The sequence below is a fragment of the Callithrix jacchus genome, chromosome 17 (assembly GCF_049354715.1).
Source record: "Callithrix jacchus isolate 240 chromosome 17, calJac240_pri, whole genome shotgun sequence".
Taxonomy (NCBI): domain Eukaryota; kingdom Metazoa; phylum Chordata; class Mammalia; order Primates; family Cebidae; genus Callithrix; species Callithrix jacchus.
Window position 1 is genome coordinate 75,420,015 of NC_133518.1, and position 20,316 is coordinate 75,440,330.

Here is a 20,316-nt window from a genome sequence, read left to right on the forward strand (position 1 = left end):
GGGGTTTCTCTGTGTCCACATTTCCTCCTGTTATGAGGACTCCAGTCAGATTGGATTGGGGCACACCCTGATGTCCTTATTTTAACTTAACCCCTTTAAGGCCCAGTCTCCAAATACGGCCCCATCCTGAGGTACTGGGAGTTAGGGCATTAACGTAGGAATTTTGGGGGAACTCAATTTCACCCATAAGAACATATATTATTTAGTCCAGCATACCCAAAATGTCATTATTTCAACATAGAATCAAGAAAATGTTAATGAAATACTTGCCTTCTTTTCTGTCCTAGCGCTTTGAAGTCTGATGTGAATATTAGCCTCATTTTATGTGCTCATTAGGCACACGTGGGTGGTAGCACCATATCAGACAGTGCAGGTCTAGTGTCAAACCTCCTGATCTCTTGGGAGACTTTGGAATTGTCGCAAGGAGGCCTGAATGAATTCATAAAACGTATGCACTTTCTGAATTAACTAATAGTAAAAGTTTTTTTATATAAATATTTTATAATACAAAAAATATTTTTATATATAAAGATTTTATAAATATTTTTATATAAAGATTTTTATAAATATTTTATATATAAAAATTTTGTTATATAAATATTTTATAATACCAAAATATTTACCAGAACCTCAGGTGATAAAACACCTTTACACTTAGAAAAGTTAAGAAGCATGGTTCTGACTTTCCTCAACTCTGGTTTCTAGAGCCCAAGCTCCGTGAGCATGGTGATGAGGGCCTGCAAAATCTTTCCAGCATTTCAGAGAGCCTGGTGGGATCACAGGGGCTGCCGTCCAGCTGCTGGTGAGGTCAGCATCATTGCTTTCAGCTGGCGTTTTAGTACAGTTTTTCTGGTGACCTTGTGCTGATCAAACTTTCAAACTTTCCATGTGGCTTTTTATGGCATTGCAGGAGTTACTGGGGTCATGCCTGGATAGGTGGCCCACAGTTCACCCACAGGCTCTAGTACAAGCCTTCCAGGGACTCATCTGTCAGCCCTGTTATTGCCTTCTGGGCTTTGGAGGGTACAGAGGTAGATGAAGTAAGCAGACACTATTGTGCTTCCTGTGTTGAAGTCAGGGCACAAGAATTTCCCGTATGCCACAAATAATGGTCCGCACCTGTATGGAATGCCTGGGAAATGCAGCACTGGCCATCCTTCAGCTTCTCTGCCTACAGCTATTCTGCTGGTGCGGCTCCTCCTATTCTCAGAGCAGAGAGCCACGAATGGGGCACTGGGGGCCGTGACAGGCATCCATTAGCTCTGGCCTTCTGGTTGTGGGTGGAGCCTGCTTGTCTGGCAGCCCATCCAGCATTGGATGGCATCAGTAACCTGAAAGCCCTTTTTCATGCTTAACTAGAGTCTGCCTCCCTGCCCTCACACACTCCCCTCCTAGCTCCGCGCCTGGGCAGCTACAGACGTCTGTCTGTCCCACATCCTTTAGGCTCAGCATCCCGAGCTCCTTTGGGTTTCTACTTGATTTTGGAACAATTTCACTATTGAACTATCCACATTCTTTGTTTTTATGCCTTTATTCCTCTACAGTTGACCTTTTAGACACTTTTCTAACCACCTCCCCCCTACCCCAAAAGATCGGGGAAAATAAGAAATTCAAATCCTTGTTTTGCTCCTCATCAGCAGTGGTGGTAGGGAAGGCGCTCACAGCGTGGAGGTTCAGCGGTCGTTTCATTCCTTCCTGTCAGCCAGTTTCCTCTCATGGGTCAGCACAGTCCTGTCTCTTAGCGTGGTAGCTGGCTAGATTCTTCTGCCGCTTTGGCAGTTACATATGAGTCTGGATTTAAAGTGGTGTTTGTTCCGGAGCTCTCCTGAATCTGACATTTGTTCCTCTTTCACCCTATACTTCCCTAGGCGTGATACTCTTCTTTACATCAGCTGTGTTAGAGAAACGTTAGCATGTGACAGATGTATCCTTGCTTGTTTAATTAATGAGCTAAACAGTCCAGAAACTTAGGTTACAACCAAGATAGTCTGGCAAGAAACATACATGAATTCAAAGAGGTTTGGGATAATTTTTATTAATGACAAAGCCGTAAAGAACTCCAAAGATACTTTAAGATGCTTGGCATCAGGGACTGTCTCATTTGTCTCCATATCCCCAGCACCAAGCAGAGTAATTGACATTGACTAATTGCCCAATAAATGTTCACTGAATGTTAGGGTAAGCTGGAGTATTTCCAAAAGGAACATATGCTCAGGATATTCTGTTAGAAGCTTACAATGTTAGCTTTTACACTTAGACCAGTGATCCATTTTGAGTTAACTTTTTTGTATTGTCCAGAATAGTTTCAGACAGTTGGGAGAAACCATTCTGTTTGATGGTTATTACGAGTTGACTAGGACCTGTCAGGTCATATAACCCAATAGTCAGCTGGAAACACTTGGTCACCTGAGATTGCCTACCTACATTTTAAATCTGGCTTCAGAGGGAACAGCCAGAAACTCCCCTCCACCCCCAGAATTTGGGATTGTCATAATGAAATCTTGGACTGAAGCAGTGCATATTTAACCAGCCCTCCTCAGGAGATTCGGTTCGGGTGACACTTAGCCCATACTCTGCTTAACTCTGAGTGAGGGCGTCTGGGGGCCGAGAATCCCACTTCTCCATTCTGGATGCACCAGTGCCTCTTCTACTCATCCCCAGTTGTGGAATGTTTGAATTGTTTCTCGTTTCCTCCTGTCACTGCCATGCTGCAGTGAGCACCTTGGAGCACCTGACTATCAATTCTGGAGGACAGATTCCCAGCCGTGGCTTTCCTGGGTCAATGTGACAGCCGTTTACATGCCCTCAGATGTTGGGTGGGTCCTGGGTGCTGCCCTGTAATGCCATCACACCCATCTGAAGTCCTGCCTGGGAGGCAGCAGACTCTGGGTGTGGCTCAACTTCTCACGCCTTTTTTGTCATCCTGCGTGACAGCAGCAATGCTCTTGCTGACCATTTTTATGGGACAGTCCTTCCTTGATGAGACCCAGATCCCTGTTCAAATCACTTGACAATGTAAAGAATATTATTCTTCATAAAGCATTTCCCAAAAGTAGTTTTTCAAAGAATAGTAACGAGTTTCATGTCAAACAAAATTGTGAGTTCAAATTAATTTTGGAACATACTGCACTTAACATAGGACAGGTTTTTTATTGCAGGCTTTCGTGGGGCTTTAGAAACCCAGGCACACAAGGAGGATGCACTGTTTGGCATTTCCCAAATGTACTTGACCACAGAATGTGAATAATTTGGCTTTATGCCTTCATATACCTTTTCTCTCTGCTTATGTAGAAACTCTTCTTTAGCTTCATATTTAAATAATGGAATAATCTAGTGATGCTTCATATCTAGAGATTTTTCTCTACATCCTCATCGATAAGACCTGTTTCAAGATACGGCAAGCCCTGGTTCTGATCTCTAGGGTCCTTGCCATTTATAGACTTTCATGAATCCCAGGGTGACTTAATTGTTTTGTTATATTTTTAGTGGCCTCCTACACTATGGAAGACTTTCTGAAAGCCCATATCTCATGCTAAATTTAGCTGGATTTTTAATAGCCTTGATTGATTGCTGGTCTTAATGGAAGAAAATGTGATCCTTTCTCCTCTTCCCTTGTCATTAAATTATTACTGATCTAGGACCAGAGGAAGCAGCCACCGCATACATGGGTGTATTTTTAAAAAAATTATGACACATCATCAAGATGGATATTCTTGCCCCTTTAATTCAACAGGCACCTGGTGAATGCCTATATATGCAAACATCATGTGGGGCTGGGCCCTGGGGCTTACCCTGAAGAGCCTTGGAGCCTGGAGCAGAACTCTCAGCCAGGGTCATCCACTGGTGCAGCCACAACCATCCCTACCTGGAGAAAGGGGCTAAAAGAAGCCCGTGGGATTAACAGGCATATTCCGAAACACCAACCCTTATGAGAGGGGTAGAAAAGGGAGTTGGGATTCAAAGCACAGGTGAGGTTAAACGGTTTGAACAAAACAGGCCTGATCTTGGGCTTCTGAAGTCCTGCCTAGTGTAACTGCTGACCTGAGGGCCTGTGGCTCCCCGGTAGTGAGGGAGGACCCAACTGGAATATGACTTCCACCTCTGCACTGGCCAGCCTGGTGGTGTGAGGCACATTTCTTACATCAGGTTCTCAGTTCGCTCTTCTGTAAAATGGAGTCAGCATGGGGTTATAATGAGGATTAATGGAAATCATTTACCTGAAATGCCCCAGAGGGTGCTTAGCACATACTTAGTGCTCCTTGTGGGTTCATTACTTTCCTTCCCTGTTTTTTTAGGGAGCCTGGAGTGTTACCGTGGCTTCTGATTAAAGGCTAGGTTGGCAAATGCAAGCAGGCACATGCCTCCTATAGTGCTGTTCTAGAGTAGGGTTGGGTAAGTGGGTCGGCAGAAAACTGATCACTCTGTGTTCTCAAGACAAGCAATGGGTAAGAAGACAAGGCCACAGAGGTCAGAGATACAGAAGGATAATTTCCAGATACGCTCTGCAGCGAACGCACTTACGTGACTGTAGCGTGGTTCTTACACTAGGGTGGCACAGAGTCACCTGAAGGGCTTGCTTAAACAGATCATGGGTGGTGGGTACAGCATTTCAGGTGGGGAAGATGAAAATGTTCTGAAGTGGGTGGTGGTGATAGTTGCAGAATAATGTAAATGTCCTTAATACCATGGAGCTGTATACTTGAAATGGTGAAATTGATACATTTTATATTGCTCTCCCTGCCCCACCACAGACAGACGGCTGGGCTCACTCCTTGGAGATTCTGATTCTGTACCTCTGAGGTGGGCCTTAAGAACCTGCATTTGTAACATTCCCAGGTGATGCTGCTGGTCTAGGGACCACTGTTTGGAACCCCTGCTGACTGGGTTGTGTGTGATGTAGGGAACCATTTAGCCAGAAATACTGGGGACCTTTGAGTAGTAAGGGAATTGGCTATGTCTTTTAGTATTACAGTTCTTATAGATGATAAAGACCTCAGAAAAATCTCACTGTGTCCATGCCCAAAGAGTTCCACCATGGACCCTGGCTGCTACTGTCTCCATTTCTCTCTATCTATTTTTAAAAATTTTAATCTTGAAATAGTTTAACACTCATAAGAAGTTATAACTGATAAGAAGTCAAAAATAGTACAACAGTCCCCTCTTATCCATTGGGAATACATTCTAAGACCCCTAGTAGATGCCTGAAACTGGATAGTCCTGAACCCTTTATCTACTGGTTTTTCAATCTGATAACTGAGACTGAACTGAGATTGAAGCCACTACGGGACTAATGGGTAGTGGTGTAAGCAGCATGGATATGCCGGACAAAGGGGTGATGACCCTCCTACATAGTATGGCATGAGATTTCATTACACTACTCAGAATAGCATGCAATGTAAAACTTGTAGGACGTCAGGACTATGCTTCACATAGGTCGTGCAAACACTGAGGGCGTATGGACCTGCCTTCTGACATGATGTAGAGTTGCTCGTGGTCCTTGGAGAAGGCCATATCCCAGAGGACGGGGCCAGGATCCACCACCTGCACAGTCTCATACTAGAGGGCATTGCCCCTGGGTCCATCCACCTGGATCTTCTTCAGCTTGCCACTTTTGGTGCCCACAAAGGCCAGAGAGTGATTCTTGTAGTATATGGCAAGATGTTATCACTGGGAAAAGCTGGGTAAAGGGTAGATGGCGCTTTTTGTAGAATAGTTCCCCTTGTCCTCACAAGTTTTACATTGCATGGGCGTAGGATTCTTGTAGTACATTATCAAAACTAGAAAGTTGGTGTTGGTTTAACACTATATGTTCTTTTAAAAGAGTGCTCAGCCGAAGACTAGGAATCTGTTTTCAACTACCGTTAGCCCCACTTTGGCAAGGCCAGGTGGGATAAGTGCTGGGGCTCCTGTGGTGGGTGTGCTGCAGTCTTCAGCAGAGCTTGGCTACCGAGGAGAAAGATCTAGACTGGACCGATCACCTGTGACTTGTGGCTGATCAGCTTGTTCTTTGGAATTGACTGTCTCATGAGATAGTGAGTTTGTCACCAGAGATACTCAAGCCAGAGCCATGGGATCTCTGTCCCCATCACTGAGAGGGAATTTGGACCATGTGCACCCTGAGCGTCTTATTCCTTAAATATCCTGTGATTCTCTCAATTGTTTTATTAGAGTTTGTGGCTGATATCAATTCGACTATGAGTCATGTGACATTCCATGTTGATGTAGTTGCCAAAATGATCGCCTTCCTGGGCTCTGCTCTCATTTGTTTGAGAGAGGAGCTGGGCCACAGAAGAGGGACTGGAGTCTGCTGGATTGGTGAAGAGTTGGGGTGTATTAGTCTGTTTTCACACTGCTGATAAAGACATAACCAAGACTGGGTAAATTATAAAGAGAAAGAGGTTCAGTGAACTCAGTTCCACGCGACTGGGGAAGCCTTGCAATCATGGCAGAAAGTGAAATGCACGTATTACATGAATGGGGGCAGGCAAAGAGAGAGAACTTGTGCAGGGGAGCTCCTCTTTATGAAACCATCAGATCTCATGAGACCCTACTATCATGAGAATAGCAAGGAAAGACCTGTCCCCATGATTCAGCTGCCTTCCACTGGGTCCCTCCCATGACAGTGAGAATTGTGGGAGCTACAATTCAAGATGAGATTTGGGTGGAGACACAGCCAAACCGTATCATTCCGCCCCTGGCCCCTTCTACATCTCATGTCCTCACATTTCAAAACCAATCATGCCTTCCTAGCAGTCCCCCTAAGTCTAAACTGATTTCAGCATTAACTCAGACGTTCACAGTCCAAAGTCTCATATGAGACAAGGCAAGTTCTGTCCACCTATGAGCCTTCATTAAAAGCAAGTTAGTTACTTCCTAGATGAAATGGGGGTACAGGCATTACATAAATACACCAATTCCAAATGGGAGAAATTGGTCAAACCTAAGGGGCTAAACTCTGAAACCTAGCAGGGCAGTCAAATCTTAAAGCTCCAAAATGATCTCCTTTTACTTCATGTCACATCCAGATCACACTGATGCAAAAGATAGGCTCCCATGGACTTGGGCAGCTCTGCTGCTGTGGCTTTGCAGGATATAGCCCCTGTCCTGGCTGCTTTCATGGGCTGGCATTGAGTGTCTGTGGCTTTTCCAGGTGCACTGTGTAAGCTGTCAGTGGATCTACCATTCTGGGGTCTGGAGGGCAGTGGCCCTCTTCTCATAGCTCCACTAGGTGGTGCCCCAGTAGGGACTCTGTGTGGGGGCTCTCACCCCACATTTCCCTTCCATACTGCTCTAGCAGAGGTTCTCCATGAGGGCACCATGAGGGCCCTGCCCCACAACGGATTTGTGCCTGGGCGTCCAGGTTTTTCCATGCATCCTCTGAAATCTAGGCAGAGGTTCCCAAACCTTAATTCTTGACTTTGTGGAAGCTTCCAAGGTTTGGAGCTTGTACCCTCTGAAGCAACAGCCCAAGCTGTATCTTGGCTCCTTTTAGCCATGGCTGGAGTGGCTGGGACACAGGGCACCAAGTCCCTAGGCTGCACCGAACAGGGGGACCCTGGGCCTGGCCCACGAAACCATTTTTCCTCCTAGGCATCCAGGCCTATGATTGGAGGGGGTGCCATGAAGACCTCTGACATGTCCTGGAGACATTTTTCCCCATTGTCATGGCAATTAACATTTGGCTCCTTGTTACTCATTCAAATTTCTGCAGCCAGCTTGAATTTCTCCTCAGAAAATGTTTTTTTCTTTTCTATTGCATTGTCAGGCCACAAATTTTCCAAACTCTTATGCTCTGTTTTTCTTTTAAAACTGAATGAATTTAACAGCACCCAAGTCACCTCTTGAATGCTTTGCTGCTGAGAAATTTCTTCCATCAGATTCATCTCCCTCAAGTTCAAATTTCCACAAACCTCAAGGGCAGGGGAAAAATGCCACCAGTCTCTTTGCTAAAACATAGCAAGAGTCACCTTTGTTCCAGTTCCCAACAAGTTCCTCATCTCCATCTGAGACCACCTCAGCCTCAATCTTACTGTTTATATCATCATCAGCAATTTTGGCCAGAACCGTTCAACACATCTCTAGGAAGTTCCAAACTTTCTCACGTTTTCCTGTCTTCTTCTGAGCCCTCTAAACTGTTCCAACCTCAGCATGTTACCCAGTTCCAAAGTTGCTTCCACATTTCCAGGTATCTTTGCAGCAGTGCCCCACTCCTGGTACCAATTTACTGTATTAGTTCATTTTCACACCACTGATAAAGACATACCTGAGACTGGGTAAATTAGAGAGAAAAAGAGGTTTAATGGAGTCACTGTTCCACATGGCTGGGGAGGCCTTACAATCATGGTAGAAAGTGAAAGGCATATCTTGGATGGATGGCAGCAGGCAAGAGAGAGAACTTGTGCAGGGGAACTCCTAGTTATAAAACCATTAGATCCGTGAGACTTATTCACTGTCACGAGGACAGCATGGGAAAAGACCCATCCTCGTGATTCACTTACCTCCCACTGGGTCCCTCCCATGACAGTGAGAACTGTGGGAGCTACAATTCAAAATGAGATTTGGGCGGGGACACAGCCAAACCGTATCATGGAGGTAGAGTTGGGGAAGAGACATTCCAGGGAGAGGAGATAACATATGCAAAGGTCCTGTGACATGGCCTTTGTATGTCAAGGAGATATTGATAAACCTTGGTATGAAAGACTATAGGTCTCTGGGTGCAAAGTGGTGACTGAGTATGAAGCTAGATTAGGCTTGGCCACCAGCTTGCTTTGCTGTTGATAGAATGTTGGTACAGGTCGAGCATCCTTAATCTGAAAATCTGAAATGCCCCCAAATCTGAAACTTTTTGAGTTGCTGACATGACACCACAAGTGGAAATTCTACACCATTCCCCATGTGATGAGTTGCAGTCAAAACTTTATTTCGTGCACAAAATTATTTCAAATATTGTATAAAATTACCTTTAGGGATGTGTAGAAGGTGTATATAAAACATAAATGAATTTCAAGTTTAGCCTTAAGTCCCATCCTCAACATATCTCTTTATTAAAGGCAGATATTTCAAAATCTGGAAAAATCCAAAATCTGAAAGGCTTCTGGTCCCAAGCATTTCAGTTAGGGCTATGCAACATGTACTTTTGAAGCTGCTTTGAGAATGCATATCATTGAGTAGTGCTAGTGGGGGCTTTTAAACTCTGAGGATCCCTCAGCTCCCCTGAAATAGGTAGGGTTGGTCAGTGATTTTGCCATGCACCAAAGCAGCTGCCTTGATCCCTCAGAGCCCTGGCATATCTGCCCTGGGTTGGGCCACCCCTGGCCTTGGCTGACCTTCTCATGGGTGCAGCAAAGAACCCAGTAGGATGCACCTCTCAAGTGCTTGGCAGCTTTTGCTGTACAGCTTTAGAGTCCTGTGGGTTATTCTTGTTGTTGCTATTCTTAAATATTGAGTGTCTGCAAAATTCGTGAACTGTATCTCGGCTGGGTGGGACCCTTTGGGACAGAAGATGGGGGGACGATGCAGTAGGGAATTGCAAAGAGGAGTTTGGGGACCAGATTGTCTTACAGGTTTATTTTGAACAACAGATAGGCTTGGTGTCACCGGAAGTGGGTAGGTTCGGGTTGCCTCTGTCTAGCAGGTGGCTCCCTTTTCCAGTGTGTTGCCCATTGATCTCATCTATCAGATCCGCTTGGGAGTATTTCATTATTCGCCTAATGAAGGAGTATGTGAGATTCCCAGAGGAGGAGGATCTACTTCTGTACTTGACCCGGGTGAGGACCACTGGGAACACTGGCACCTTTCACGATGGCAAACTCTGACATGTGAGAGTTTCCAGAAATATGGAGATGCTTATTTTAACCCTTTTTCTTTTTAACTGCAGAAGGGAATTAATAATGGGATAGAATAGCTGCAGGGAGTAGAGAGATGAGAAAACACTAGAAAAAATAGTACAGAAGTAGAGCTGGAAGAGAATCCAAGCGATGAGAACCTACTGATGAGAGGCATACAGAAATAAAAAGCCCAACTTCAGTGACCTAAATCAGGGCTCAGATGAGGCTGTTGGGGCTGCATGCTAGGAACACGTCCAGGAACAGTGGGCCTTTTGTCAAGTAAGCCTGCCATTCTCCAATTGCTGAAGACACTGAGGACCGTCAGGCCAGAAACGTATCACCCACTTTTTCTGAGAAGGGCCTTGACTTTAGGAGTAGTAATGTAGAAATGAAGAAGCCCCGTGGATGGTCCCTTAGGGGAGGCATCTCAGCAGAGGCCCTTTTGCAGGGGCAGCAGGGATTGCATAGCAAGACTGCATGCCCAGAGTTGCTGTTCCCAGGCCCGGGCTCAACTCAGGGCAGGGAGGTCTACTGGAGGCAGCGCACCACGCACAAGTTGTCGAAGAGATTGAGAGAGTGCAAAATCTGAGCTGTGCTTATGGGAAGCTCGGAATCTCACAAAACTATACCTGTGCTGCCCATAGTTTATGTTTAGTGAGTGAAATGATGATTGAGTAAGATAAGACAATTGGACAAAAAGGCTGGACCTTCTTGTGTGGGTATTGAGTGGAAAGTGATTCCAGTGGCTAGACTCACTCTCTGGACACAAGCTGGAAGTGGGGCTGCACAGGATGAACTAGAGCCCTCTTGTGCTCCCATCCTTCAGGCCTGTGGCTCTCATTTGAGACCAGTGGTTCTTAAACTTTTGCAGGCATCAGAATCACCTGAAGGACTTGCTAAAGCACAAATTGCTGGGCCCCACCCCAGAGTTTCTGATTCAGTGGGTCTGGGATGGGAGCCGGGAGTGCATTTCTAAGCACCCTCTGGAGATACTGATGCTGCTGGTCCTGGGATCACCCTCTGAGATACAGTAATCTAGACCAAAAAGGAGATCTGGGTCCTGGGGAGGGAATCTGCTTTCTGCTTTCCTAGGGACTAGTAAAGCAAGGAGACGCTTGGGCGGGAAGGTGGCAGTGGAGCGTGGAAGGGAGGAGTACCTTGTCATCATGTTGCACCAGCGGAGGACCTGTCATCCTTTATTCATCCTATGCTTCTGCTTACCCTCAGTCTCAGACATTTCAAAGGGCCGTTTATGACCCTGCATTTTTGTTTAAACAAGGAAGGAAACTGAACTGCCTGCTCCTGAGCTAGTGAGGATCATGGGGATTTTGTAGGTTATTTTGGTAGCTCATTGAGTTTTGTCTCAGGATTTCAGCAGAATCCAAGCCATGTGACATGGACCATTAACACTCAGCTGCCACCTGCTGGATCCTGCCCTGTATACATGCCCAGGCGTCTCTGAGGATGGATGCGTATCATTCACACACCAAGTCTGTTAGAGACAGCAGAAAACTTCGTTTTTTTTCCTGTGTCCTGGTGAAAGTCTTTTCTCTCTTTCCCTTGTGTTTCTTTGAGGGAGCTTGAGTGGCAGGATTATTGTTAAGAGTACTTTTTAAGTTCCCAACAATTAGATGGGAAATGAACTCAATGCGAGCTCACATTTTACCCTCAAGAAAATGACCTTAGGAAGGCCTTACTGTGGGATGGTTAATCGTTCTACTATAAGGACACATGCACACGAATGTTCATTGCAGCACTGCTTACAATAGCAAAGACCTGGAACCAACCCAAATGCCCATTGATGATAGACTGGACTGGGAAAATGTGGCACATATACACCATGGAATATTATGCAGCAATCAAAAATGGTCAGTTCATGTCCTTTGTAGGGACATGGATGAATCTGGAGAACATCATTTTCAGCAAACTGACACAAGAACAGAAAATGAAATACCGCATATTCTCACTCATAGGCGGGTGATGAACAATGAGAACCCATGGACACAGGGAAGGGAGTACTAAACACTGGGGTCTATTGGGGGGAATAGGGGAGGGACAGCGGCGGGGGGAGCTGGGGAGGGATAGCCTGGGGAGAAATGCCAAATGTGGGTAAAGGGGAGGAAGGCAGCAGAACACACTGCCATGTGTGTACCTGTGCAACTATCTTGCATGTTCTGCACATGTACCCCAAAACGTAAAATGCAATAAAAAAAAAAAAGAGCATGACCTGGCTTTGGAATGCCTGGATTGGGAATCCTTGTTTTGTCACTTCGTCACTGTGTGATCCTGAGCCAGTGATGGGACCTCCCTGCGCTTCAGTTTCTTCACCTGTAAAGTTGGGATTGTACTAGAACCTATTTAGTTGGATTGCTGTAAGGACCAAATGAGATAATATATCTCATGCAATTAGAATTGCACCTGTCACTTACAGAAAGAAGGCAATACATTTTTTTTTTTTTGAGATGGAGTTTTGCTCTTGCTACCCAGGCCAGAGTGCAGTGGCATGATCTCTGCTTGCTGCAACCTCCACCTCCTGGGTTCAAGCAATTCTCCTACCTCAGCTTCCCAAGTAGCTGGGATGATGGGCATGCACCACCACGCCGATCTAATTATTGTATTTTTAGTAGAGACGGGGTTTCTCCATATTCATCAGGCTGGTCTCGAACTCCCGACCTCCAATGATCTGCCCACCTTGGCCTCCCAAAGTGCTGGGATTACAGGTGTGAGCCACCGCACCCGGCCAGAAGGCAATACATTTTAATTCTTACTATAAGAGTGAGACATCCAAAGACATCTCATACTGTAAAGTGTGATATTAGTGTATATACTTTTTAAGGAATACAATCCCTTGTTTCCTACCTACTCAAGGTTATGTTTTATAGATGCTAACACTGTACATTATAGAGAAAATCAGCTGGAGGTTGGAAAAATGATACAGTTCTAAAATTCTTTAAGTCTCGCTTAATATTTTTACCTGTTACGGCTTTCAGCATCACCTCTCATTCTAATTTTCCAATAAGCTTGAGAAGCATGATGGAGCCATACATCATAAAATGAAGATGTGTACGAGTTTGATAAGGTCCGACATGGGTTGTTAATAACAAGACCTTACATACCTGGCCTCACGCTTTATTTAAATTTCCCATTTAATCCCTGCAGTGATCTCATTAGCTTCTGTTAATCCCATTTAACTGTTTGTGTGGTAGAGACTTCAGAGAAGTAACTGGCCCAGGCTCCACAGGCAGTTAATGACAGAGCTGGGATTTTCTTGTCGGGGGGCAGGGGAGACTTTCTGGTAAAGACCAGAAAACCTGCTAGACAAATTCTAAAAGAGCAGTAACAGTCGGAGCTGGGATTTTAACCTCATCTGTTGTTTCAGGGACCACCTTCTTCCCAGAGTGTTTAAACACCTGGCTGGTTTTTCACTTGGGTTCTCATTCAGATTTGTGATTCTGTTTGTTGAGAGATGATGTCCCAGTTACTCTAGCTCTGTTACAAACGACTCCAGAACTTGGGGCTGTGAAATAATCATTTTATTTTCCTCGTGGATTCTGTGGGTTATTCAGAATCAGTGTTCCATGACATTTGGGGCCTCAGCAGGGGAGATTCAACCATGGGAGCTAGAGTCGCCTTGGGTGTCTTTGCCCGTGTGTCCCACAGGTGCGTGGTTGGGACAGGGACCTCAGATGGGCTGTCAGCCAGCATACTTACATGTGGCCTTTCAATGTGGCTTTCTGCCTGGGCTGATTTGGGTTTTCTCAGAGCATGGCAGCCTGATTCCTAGTGAGATTTCTGAGACAGTGCAGTGGAAGTGCCTGGCACTTCTGTGATCTAGCAGTAGCTTCAAGGAAGGAAATGTTTTTATATTGAAAGAGGAGAATATGAGCCATGTGTGCCAGGTATAGGGAGCCACCTGTGAGGATCCTGAGTAGAGGCTTAAGTCAGTGTGACAGTGGTGGGAGTGGGCAGGGACAGGGGATGCTGGGCCATTCATTCACCCCACAGATATTCCGTCTGTCTCTGAGCTAGGCAGAGTGAGCAGGGCACCAATCTAGTGGCTCTGCTGGATAATCACATCATATGGGAAGCCCGGGATTCCGCACTATATTCTCATCTCATTGAAAATTTGACCTTTTAAAGGTTTATTTATATTTAGCTCAGGACTTAAAGGTTCCATATAGTATCTAAAAAGGGAAAAGTCCATCTCAGTCAGTGTCCTGTCTTGCTTACGTTTAAGTTGGGTGGGAAGAAAAAACAGCAGCAGGAGAAGATTGGTTGTAAAAGTTTATTTTACATTTATGTGAAGTTTGTTTTTGGTCCTGATATTCTTCATAGGGTAGGTTTTTCTTTTAAGACTGTTAATAGTGTATTTCCTTTTTATTTGCCACTCCCCACCAAAATAAACCCTCTTTTATTTTTGAATCAGCTTCATATCCTCAGAATGTCCAACTTTAAATAATGGTTGGAGAAGCTCCAGGTTAAGTAGAGTAAAATCCTATTGCTTTTTGACCTTTGGGTTAGGATCAAGTGTGGTGTAATAAAATATCAGTCCCAAGAGTCACCTTTGCTGATTTTTTTCCTATGATTCTTTCCTGTTTTTCCATATTCATGCAGGTCTTGCAGCCAAGGATTGTTGCGTTAAGATCCAATCTGAAATTAAAACTTACGGTTTTAACCAATAAGCTGTAAAGCTGTTGGGCTCCCACTGGGATGTGGTTACCTTTCCCTAAACTTCCTGAGTTTCTCCTGTTAGCCCCACAGTGGATTTCTTATGGAGCCTTTGGAAAGTTCCTTGCCATTTCACGGCCATTTCCCGTCAGAGTGGGGAATATTGACTGTGCAAACCACTTAAGGTCACAGGCGCTGCAGCTGCGTTCCTTCTTTGCAGAAGCGGGGGTTCTCTGGGTGTGGCTGTGCTCAGCCCTTCCAGGTGGTGAAGGTCAGGCTGAGAGAGCAGGTCCATATCGGGATTCGGGCTCCAGCAGGATCGGAATGACTTCACCCAGACTTCTGGAGCTGGAGCTCATTCTCAGAACCTTCCAGAAGACCCTGCCCTGGAATTGCTTTCAGGGGTCTTTTTCATCTGTGTACAGAATATATTTCCATATATTTCCTTGGAGGAAGCTTTGCCGAAGGACCCTGGAGTCCAGGCTAATAGGTGGGAGCAGCTATGCACAGTTGCATTTCAGTTTTGATTATACGTCTGTTGGTGAGCATCTTGGTGGTGAGGATGTTTACACGACCACAGATGCTTCTCACCCCAGGTACCTGTGCCCTGTGCTGCTGGTGCCACTCGCCCTCAGGCATTCCTGCTTGGCAGTAGCAGATTCTAGATTGTCCCATTGTTGATTTGGGGGCTGCAGAGTGACTCGAGGAGAAGTCCCACTAATTGGCCTTCAGCGGGCACTTAACAGTGTATTCCACCGGCCCTTGCCTACTGTCGTTTTGTCCAGGTTGCTGTATAACTTTGACTTTCTGCCATCTCCTATTTAAGGGTAAGTAAAGGTAGTGAGAGTCACAAAAATAACATCAGTGATAGCAACTAGTGTTTACTGAGTGCTGAGCAGACCCAGGCGCCATTCTAACTTCTCTACCCAAATTGTCTCTGCTAGTCCTCACCACAGCCCTGTGAAGTGTGAACTGAGGCCAAGAGAGAAAAGCAGCTTTGCCCAAGGTGTTAGAAGCAGAAAGCACTAAACCAGGACCCAAGCCCAATTTGTGTTGACTGGGGAATCAATACTCTTACTCTTTGGCTGTTTTGTATTTTTTGATTTTTTTTGAGGTCCCAACCACAATTCTTTGGGACAGAGTCTAGCTCTGTTGGCCAGGATGGAATGCAGTGGCACAATCTCAACTCACTGCAGCCTCCACCTCCTAGGCTCAAGCCATCCCTCCCTCAGGCTCCCAATCACCTGGGACTACAGGCATGCACCACCATGCCTGTATAATCTTTTTTTTTTTTTTTTTTTTTTTTTAGAGATGGGTTTGCCATGTTTCCCAGGCTGGTCTTGAACTCAAGTGATCCACCTGCCTCAGCCTCCCAAAGTGCTGGGATGCCCAGGCTATCCCTTTAGAAGGGAGACTGACGCAGGTGACAAAGGATGGCTACCGAAGTGTGGCTACGTGGCTGTGCATCACCCACCCTGCAGTGTCTGCTGGCCAAGAACGGCGCTACGTGCAAAATGCTTTGAGCACTGTGGAAACAAGTCATTACAACTCAAAGCATTTTATTATTCTGAAAATAGGTCAAGGCTTTCATGATTGAATTTTAGGGGGGCTAATTTTAGACTCTCTGAAAATCAGTCTCAAGAAACAAAACCGAGAGTCAAGTAAGAGGATGCTTTGGGAACCGATGATTCTCAGAAGAAGCCATGAAAGGGTCAGTCCTACCCCCGGAAACGCTCACTGTCTAGCAGCCTGGAGCAAGTGGAGCTTCAGGTGGCTTTAATTCTTCCCTGAGTACTGCTGGTCTCCAGGGACACAGGGGTTAACTGGTCACCATCCTTGTCCTCAAGGGCCTCACCCTCCAGGAGGACACAGCTGGCAGTGACAAGATGTGCCAGTGCCTTCTCGCAGCTGGGCACACAGGGCTGGGGGAGCTGAGAGGAGAAAAGGATGAATTTGGCCTTGGCCTGGAGGAGCCTTTTAGTGTCTCTAATAGAAACACTCGTAACTTTCCTGCAGATGCGCTCCCTGTGATGAGGAGTCTTAGTATTTTTTTTTCTTTAATGAGAGACAGCTAGGCTTCTGTGTCAGTGTTGGGATCTTCATTTTCTTATGAGGGATTTCAGTTCAGCAGTGTGAGGTGGGTGGTGAGGAAACATTCCCCCGGGCTCACTTTTTCTTACAGAAGTCCTGATGGAGAGGGTGAGGTGGGAAGAGGGTGAGGGGGAAGACTTCATGGAGCATGGCAGGCATGCTCTGCGTGCCGCAGCCAAGCGCGGAGGTCCCAACCACAATTCTTTGGGACAGAGTCTAGCTCTGTTGGCCAGGATGGAATGCAGTGGCACAATCTCAACTCACTGCAGCCTCCACCTCCTAGGCTCAAGCCATCCCTCCCTCAGGCTCCCAATCACCTGGGACTACAGGCATGCACCACCATGCCTGTATAATCTTTTTTTTTTTTTTAGAGATGGGTTTGCCATGTTTCCCAGGCTGGTCTTGAACTCAAGTGATCCACCTGCCTCAGCCTCCCAAAGTGCTGGGATTACAAGGCGTGAGGCACCACACTCTGCCTCCAACTGCAATTCTCATTTAAAAAATGAAAATAGAGTGAAATAGAAATGGTAGAATCAAGTCAGTTTGCTCATTCAGAGCCATGTGCTGCTAGGACTCATGTGATGCAGTCTGACACAGGCTGACCCCTTCCCCTCAGGACCCATCCTTGGGGTTGACCAGTCCTTAGGCTCTGTTTCTCTGATATGGTGCAGGTGGTCAGCGGGGCTGGAAGAACAGAAATATGAGGGCCACATCCAGAGAAGTCATTTCCTTCCTGTGGCACAGCCATGGCACCACCCTGTGGATGGATGGGCATTCCCATGTTTGCTAGTTATATATGGCTGAGCCCTTCAGCCTTTCTGCCTCGCTTCCAGTTTCTTCCTTGGGTGGGAATGCCTTGAGCCTCAATTAACTGTTTGAGTTTTTTTGTGTATAAAAGGAATCCTGGCTGGGCATTGAGTGAATACAATCATAGAACCCAAACGATGCTGTTGGCGTCATCTGAGGCGAGGGTGGTGTTGGCACCTTCATAGCTGACATCAAATGGATCTCCAAGCCCAAGCACCAACAGGGGAACCAGCTATTGCTGCTTCCGGTGTATCATCCAAATGGGTTTTCCCAGCCATCTTCTGGTGCGTTTCTAACATATCCTTAAAAGGTATAAAGAAGTGGCAGAGATGATGGCTGGAAAGATTAAGTTCTTTCTCGTGGCTTCTTTAATTTGGAAATAACCAGCCTTCCTTCCATGTCCCCCAGCATGCATTAGAAACTTTTCCTGAACTGTTTTTGTTCCGTTTTTAATTAGGTTGTGGTACAAGAGGAACAATTAATAAAATCTTCCATTTCCACATCTACTGTGAAGCTTTGTGACTTCTTCCTGTGTGATGATGGTTAAGTGAGCAGAACATGTGAAATCTAAATAGATTTGTGGAAACAGACACACATTTTTATTTAGTCGTGAGCGTCACTTGGAGTATAAATAGAGCCCTTTGTGATTCGTATATTGGTCTTTCTTCCTGGAGGGCTTCAGTATTATCTCGTGCTGTCATCTTTATGTTGTATTGGAAAAATCTGGGGTTCTTTTTTCCTTGGTCATTTACTTTTTAAAGAATAATGTAGTTTTAAAGAATTCTTGCTATTTAATCTCAAGCCCAAACATGGTTTCTAGCGAGGAAATGATACTTACTAAAGTTTGATATTTTTAGTTCTAGAAAGAATTGTTTTGGGGAGCGGGAGGCTGCAGTTGAGAGGCAGAAGGAATGTTCGTGAGGGAAAGACTATGGTTCCTTTTGTTCTTTTGAAACTTGTGTTTCTGTTGGAAAGAAAGGTTTGATTTTGGAACTTTCAAGTGTACTGCTTGATGTTGCTAAATTTTAGTTAATTGCCGGGAAATTTTGGATGAGCTCATTTCATAAGGATTTATGTGCTTTATGGGCCGGTGTGGGGTAAGGAGTGGAGAAGCTTACCTCCTTCAGAAGGGTCTTCATCCCTAGAGGGACATGGAATGACCCACTGCTTTTTGGTGGGAAATGTAAAGGCTGGTCTGCTTTTGGATGATTTTTCAAGGAAGACGGCAGCTGTCCATCTTCAGTCTTGACCTGGCACTCCCTTAGGGAGCTCCTTCCTTTTACCCATCTTTTGCTCCCCATGGCTTGGCTGTGACACGATGCTTCAGCAGTCTTGCTTACTTACATCTGCTAACTGGGCAAGAAAGACCATTCTCCCATTGTCCCTGGACCACCACTCTGATGTGGATTTAGATGGGATCAGAAATTTTCTTGAGAATCCTTTTGTCCTTAAACAAAACGATGGTGAGAGAAATCCCATAAGCCATAATCTCAGCAGGCTCCTGGCAAGTCCCTAGCTATTTCTGTATCCAGGTCCCGAAGAGGGCTACTGGGAAGACTTCATCATGGTGGGAGGGAAGAAAAAAGGTAAAGTCCTAAGATGTTTTCTTCCTATTCTTTGTAATGCTTAGCCATGTATAGTCATGTGCCAGTCACCCAGGGCTGAGAAAGGGGAGCAAGCAGAGAAGGAGATGAGGAAGAGGCCAGATGGGGTGGTCCATAGTCAATTAGTGGAAATTAGATCATGTTACGGATGGGAAGCTTTTCCCCTCTATTCAGATTTAGGATCCTTCCCAAGAGAAGTTCCGAGAACCTGTCCTCTGGTATCTGGGAAATGGCCTCCCCAGCAGTGTGCATAGGCCCAGGGAAGCCCTCAGATCAACCCATCCTTCTCTTGGTCACATGGTGCCACCACTCTTTCAAGCCAAGTCAAATTGAATGTAGCAGAAAACCCAAATACGTTTATGCGGTAGAGACTTACTGTTCTCACACAGAACAGCATTAGTTTGGTAGCTCAATGAACATTCAGGATTAAGGATCCTTTTCTCTTTCTGTTCCACCATCCCCAGAACATGGCTTCCAGTTTCAAAGCTACCTCATGGCCCAATGTGACTGTTGGAGCTCCAGCCATGACATCCAAATTCCAGATAGGAAAAAGAAGGAAGAGAGGAGAATACAAAAGAAAATGATCTCCTAGCTAATTTGTTCTTATTTATGGAGTTTTCCTGGAAGCCTCACATTATGGTTTCTGCTTGTATCTTCTTGACCACCTCTTCTCCAGGGGAGACTAGAAAACGTCTTTTAGGTAGGCATATTGCAGATTGGAATAAAATTTGAGTTTGGCTAAAAGGGAAAAGTAGAGAATGGATATTGGCTAGACTTATAGTCTCTGCCATGGTCTAGTATATATGAAGTACCTCATGTGTGAACCTTAATATATTCTCCAAATATTCTGTTTGTAATATCTAACCCTCCTGTCAGATCCTAGGGCATCTGGGAGCCGGGAGCTTATCCTCTCCTCTGGATCTATCCAGGGGCCCACATGTTGGGGTTATAGCCCATCTTTGTTCAGCTGATTCAGATTCAGCCCTTGCCTCCTGTATCCCTCACCATGGACATGCAGTTATAAATGACTTCTTGCTAAGCATTTTTTTAGAATTAACATTTTCCCAGATAGCTTTTACATAATTATCCATTTAATCTGTTGTTAATGATAAAGATTCTAATAGTTATCAATAACATTGGAAAAAATAATTCTAGACATGAAAATTGGCAGTATGGTACATGTGAAGTACATTCCAAGTACTACCTGATTTCAGATATTATGAAAACAAGACAGGAGGGTTTCACCACTAGTCAGTATCAGATCGTTGGGGAGAAATCTTTATAAAAAACACCACTATTCACTCTTTTTTTCAAGTTTG

At 45.2% G+C, this 20,316-nt stretch overlaps 1 protein-coding gene and 1 non-coding gene across 7 annotated transcripts in view; one reads left to right on the forward strand and one right to left on the reverse strand.

Moving 5' to 3' along the window:
• Positions 1–20,316, forward strand: part of ITGA9 (integrin subunit alpha 9) — a 375,338-nt gene that overhangs the window by 115,178 nt on the left and 239,844 nt on the right. The gene's annotated exons all lie outside the window — the stretch shown is intronic.
• Positions 13,111–13,172, reverse strand: LOC118149041 (U7 small nuclear RNA). Its single transcript, XR_004736210.1, has one exon. It is a non-coding gene; the product is annotated as a U7 small nuclear RNA (small nuclear RNA).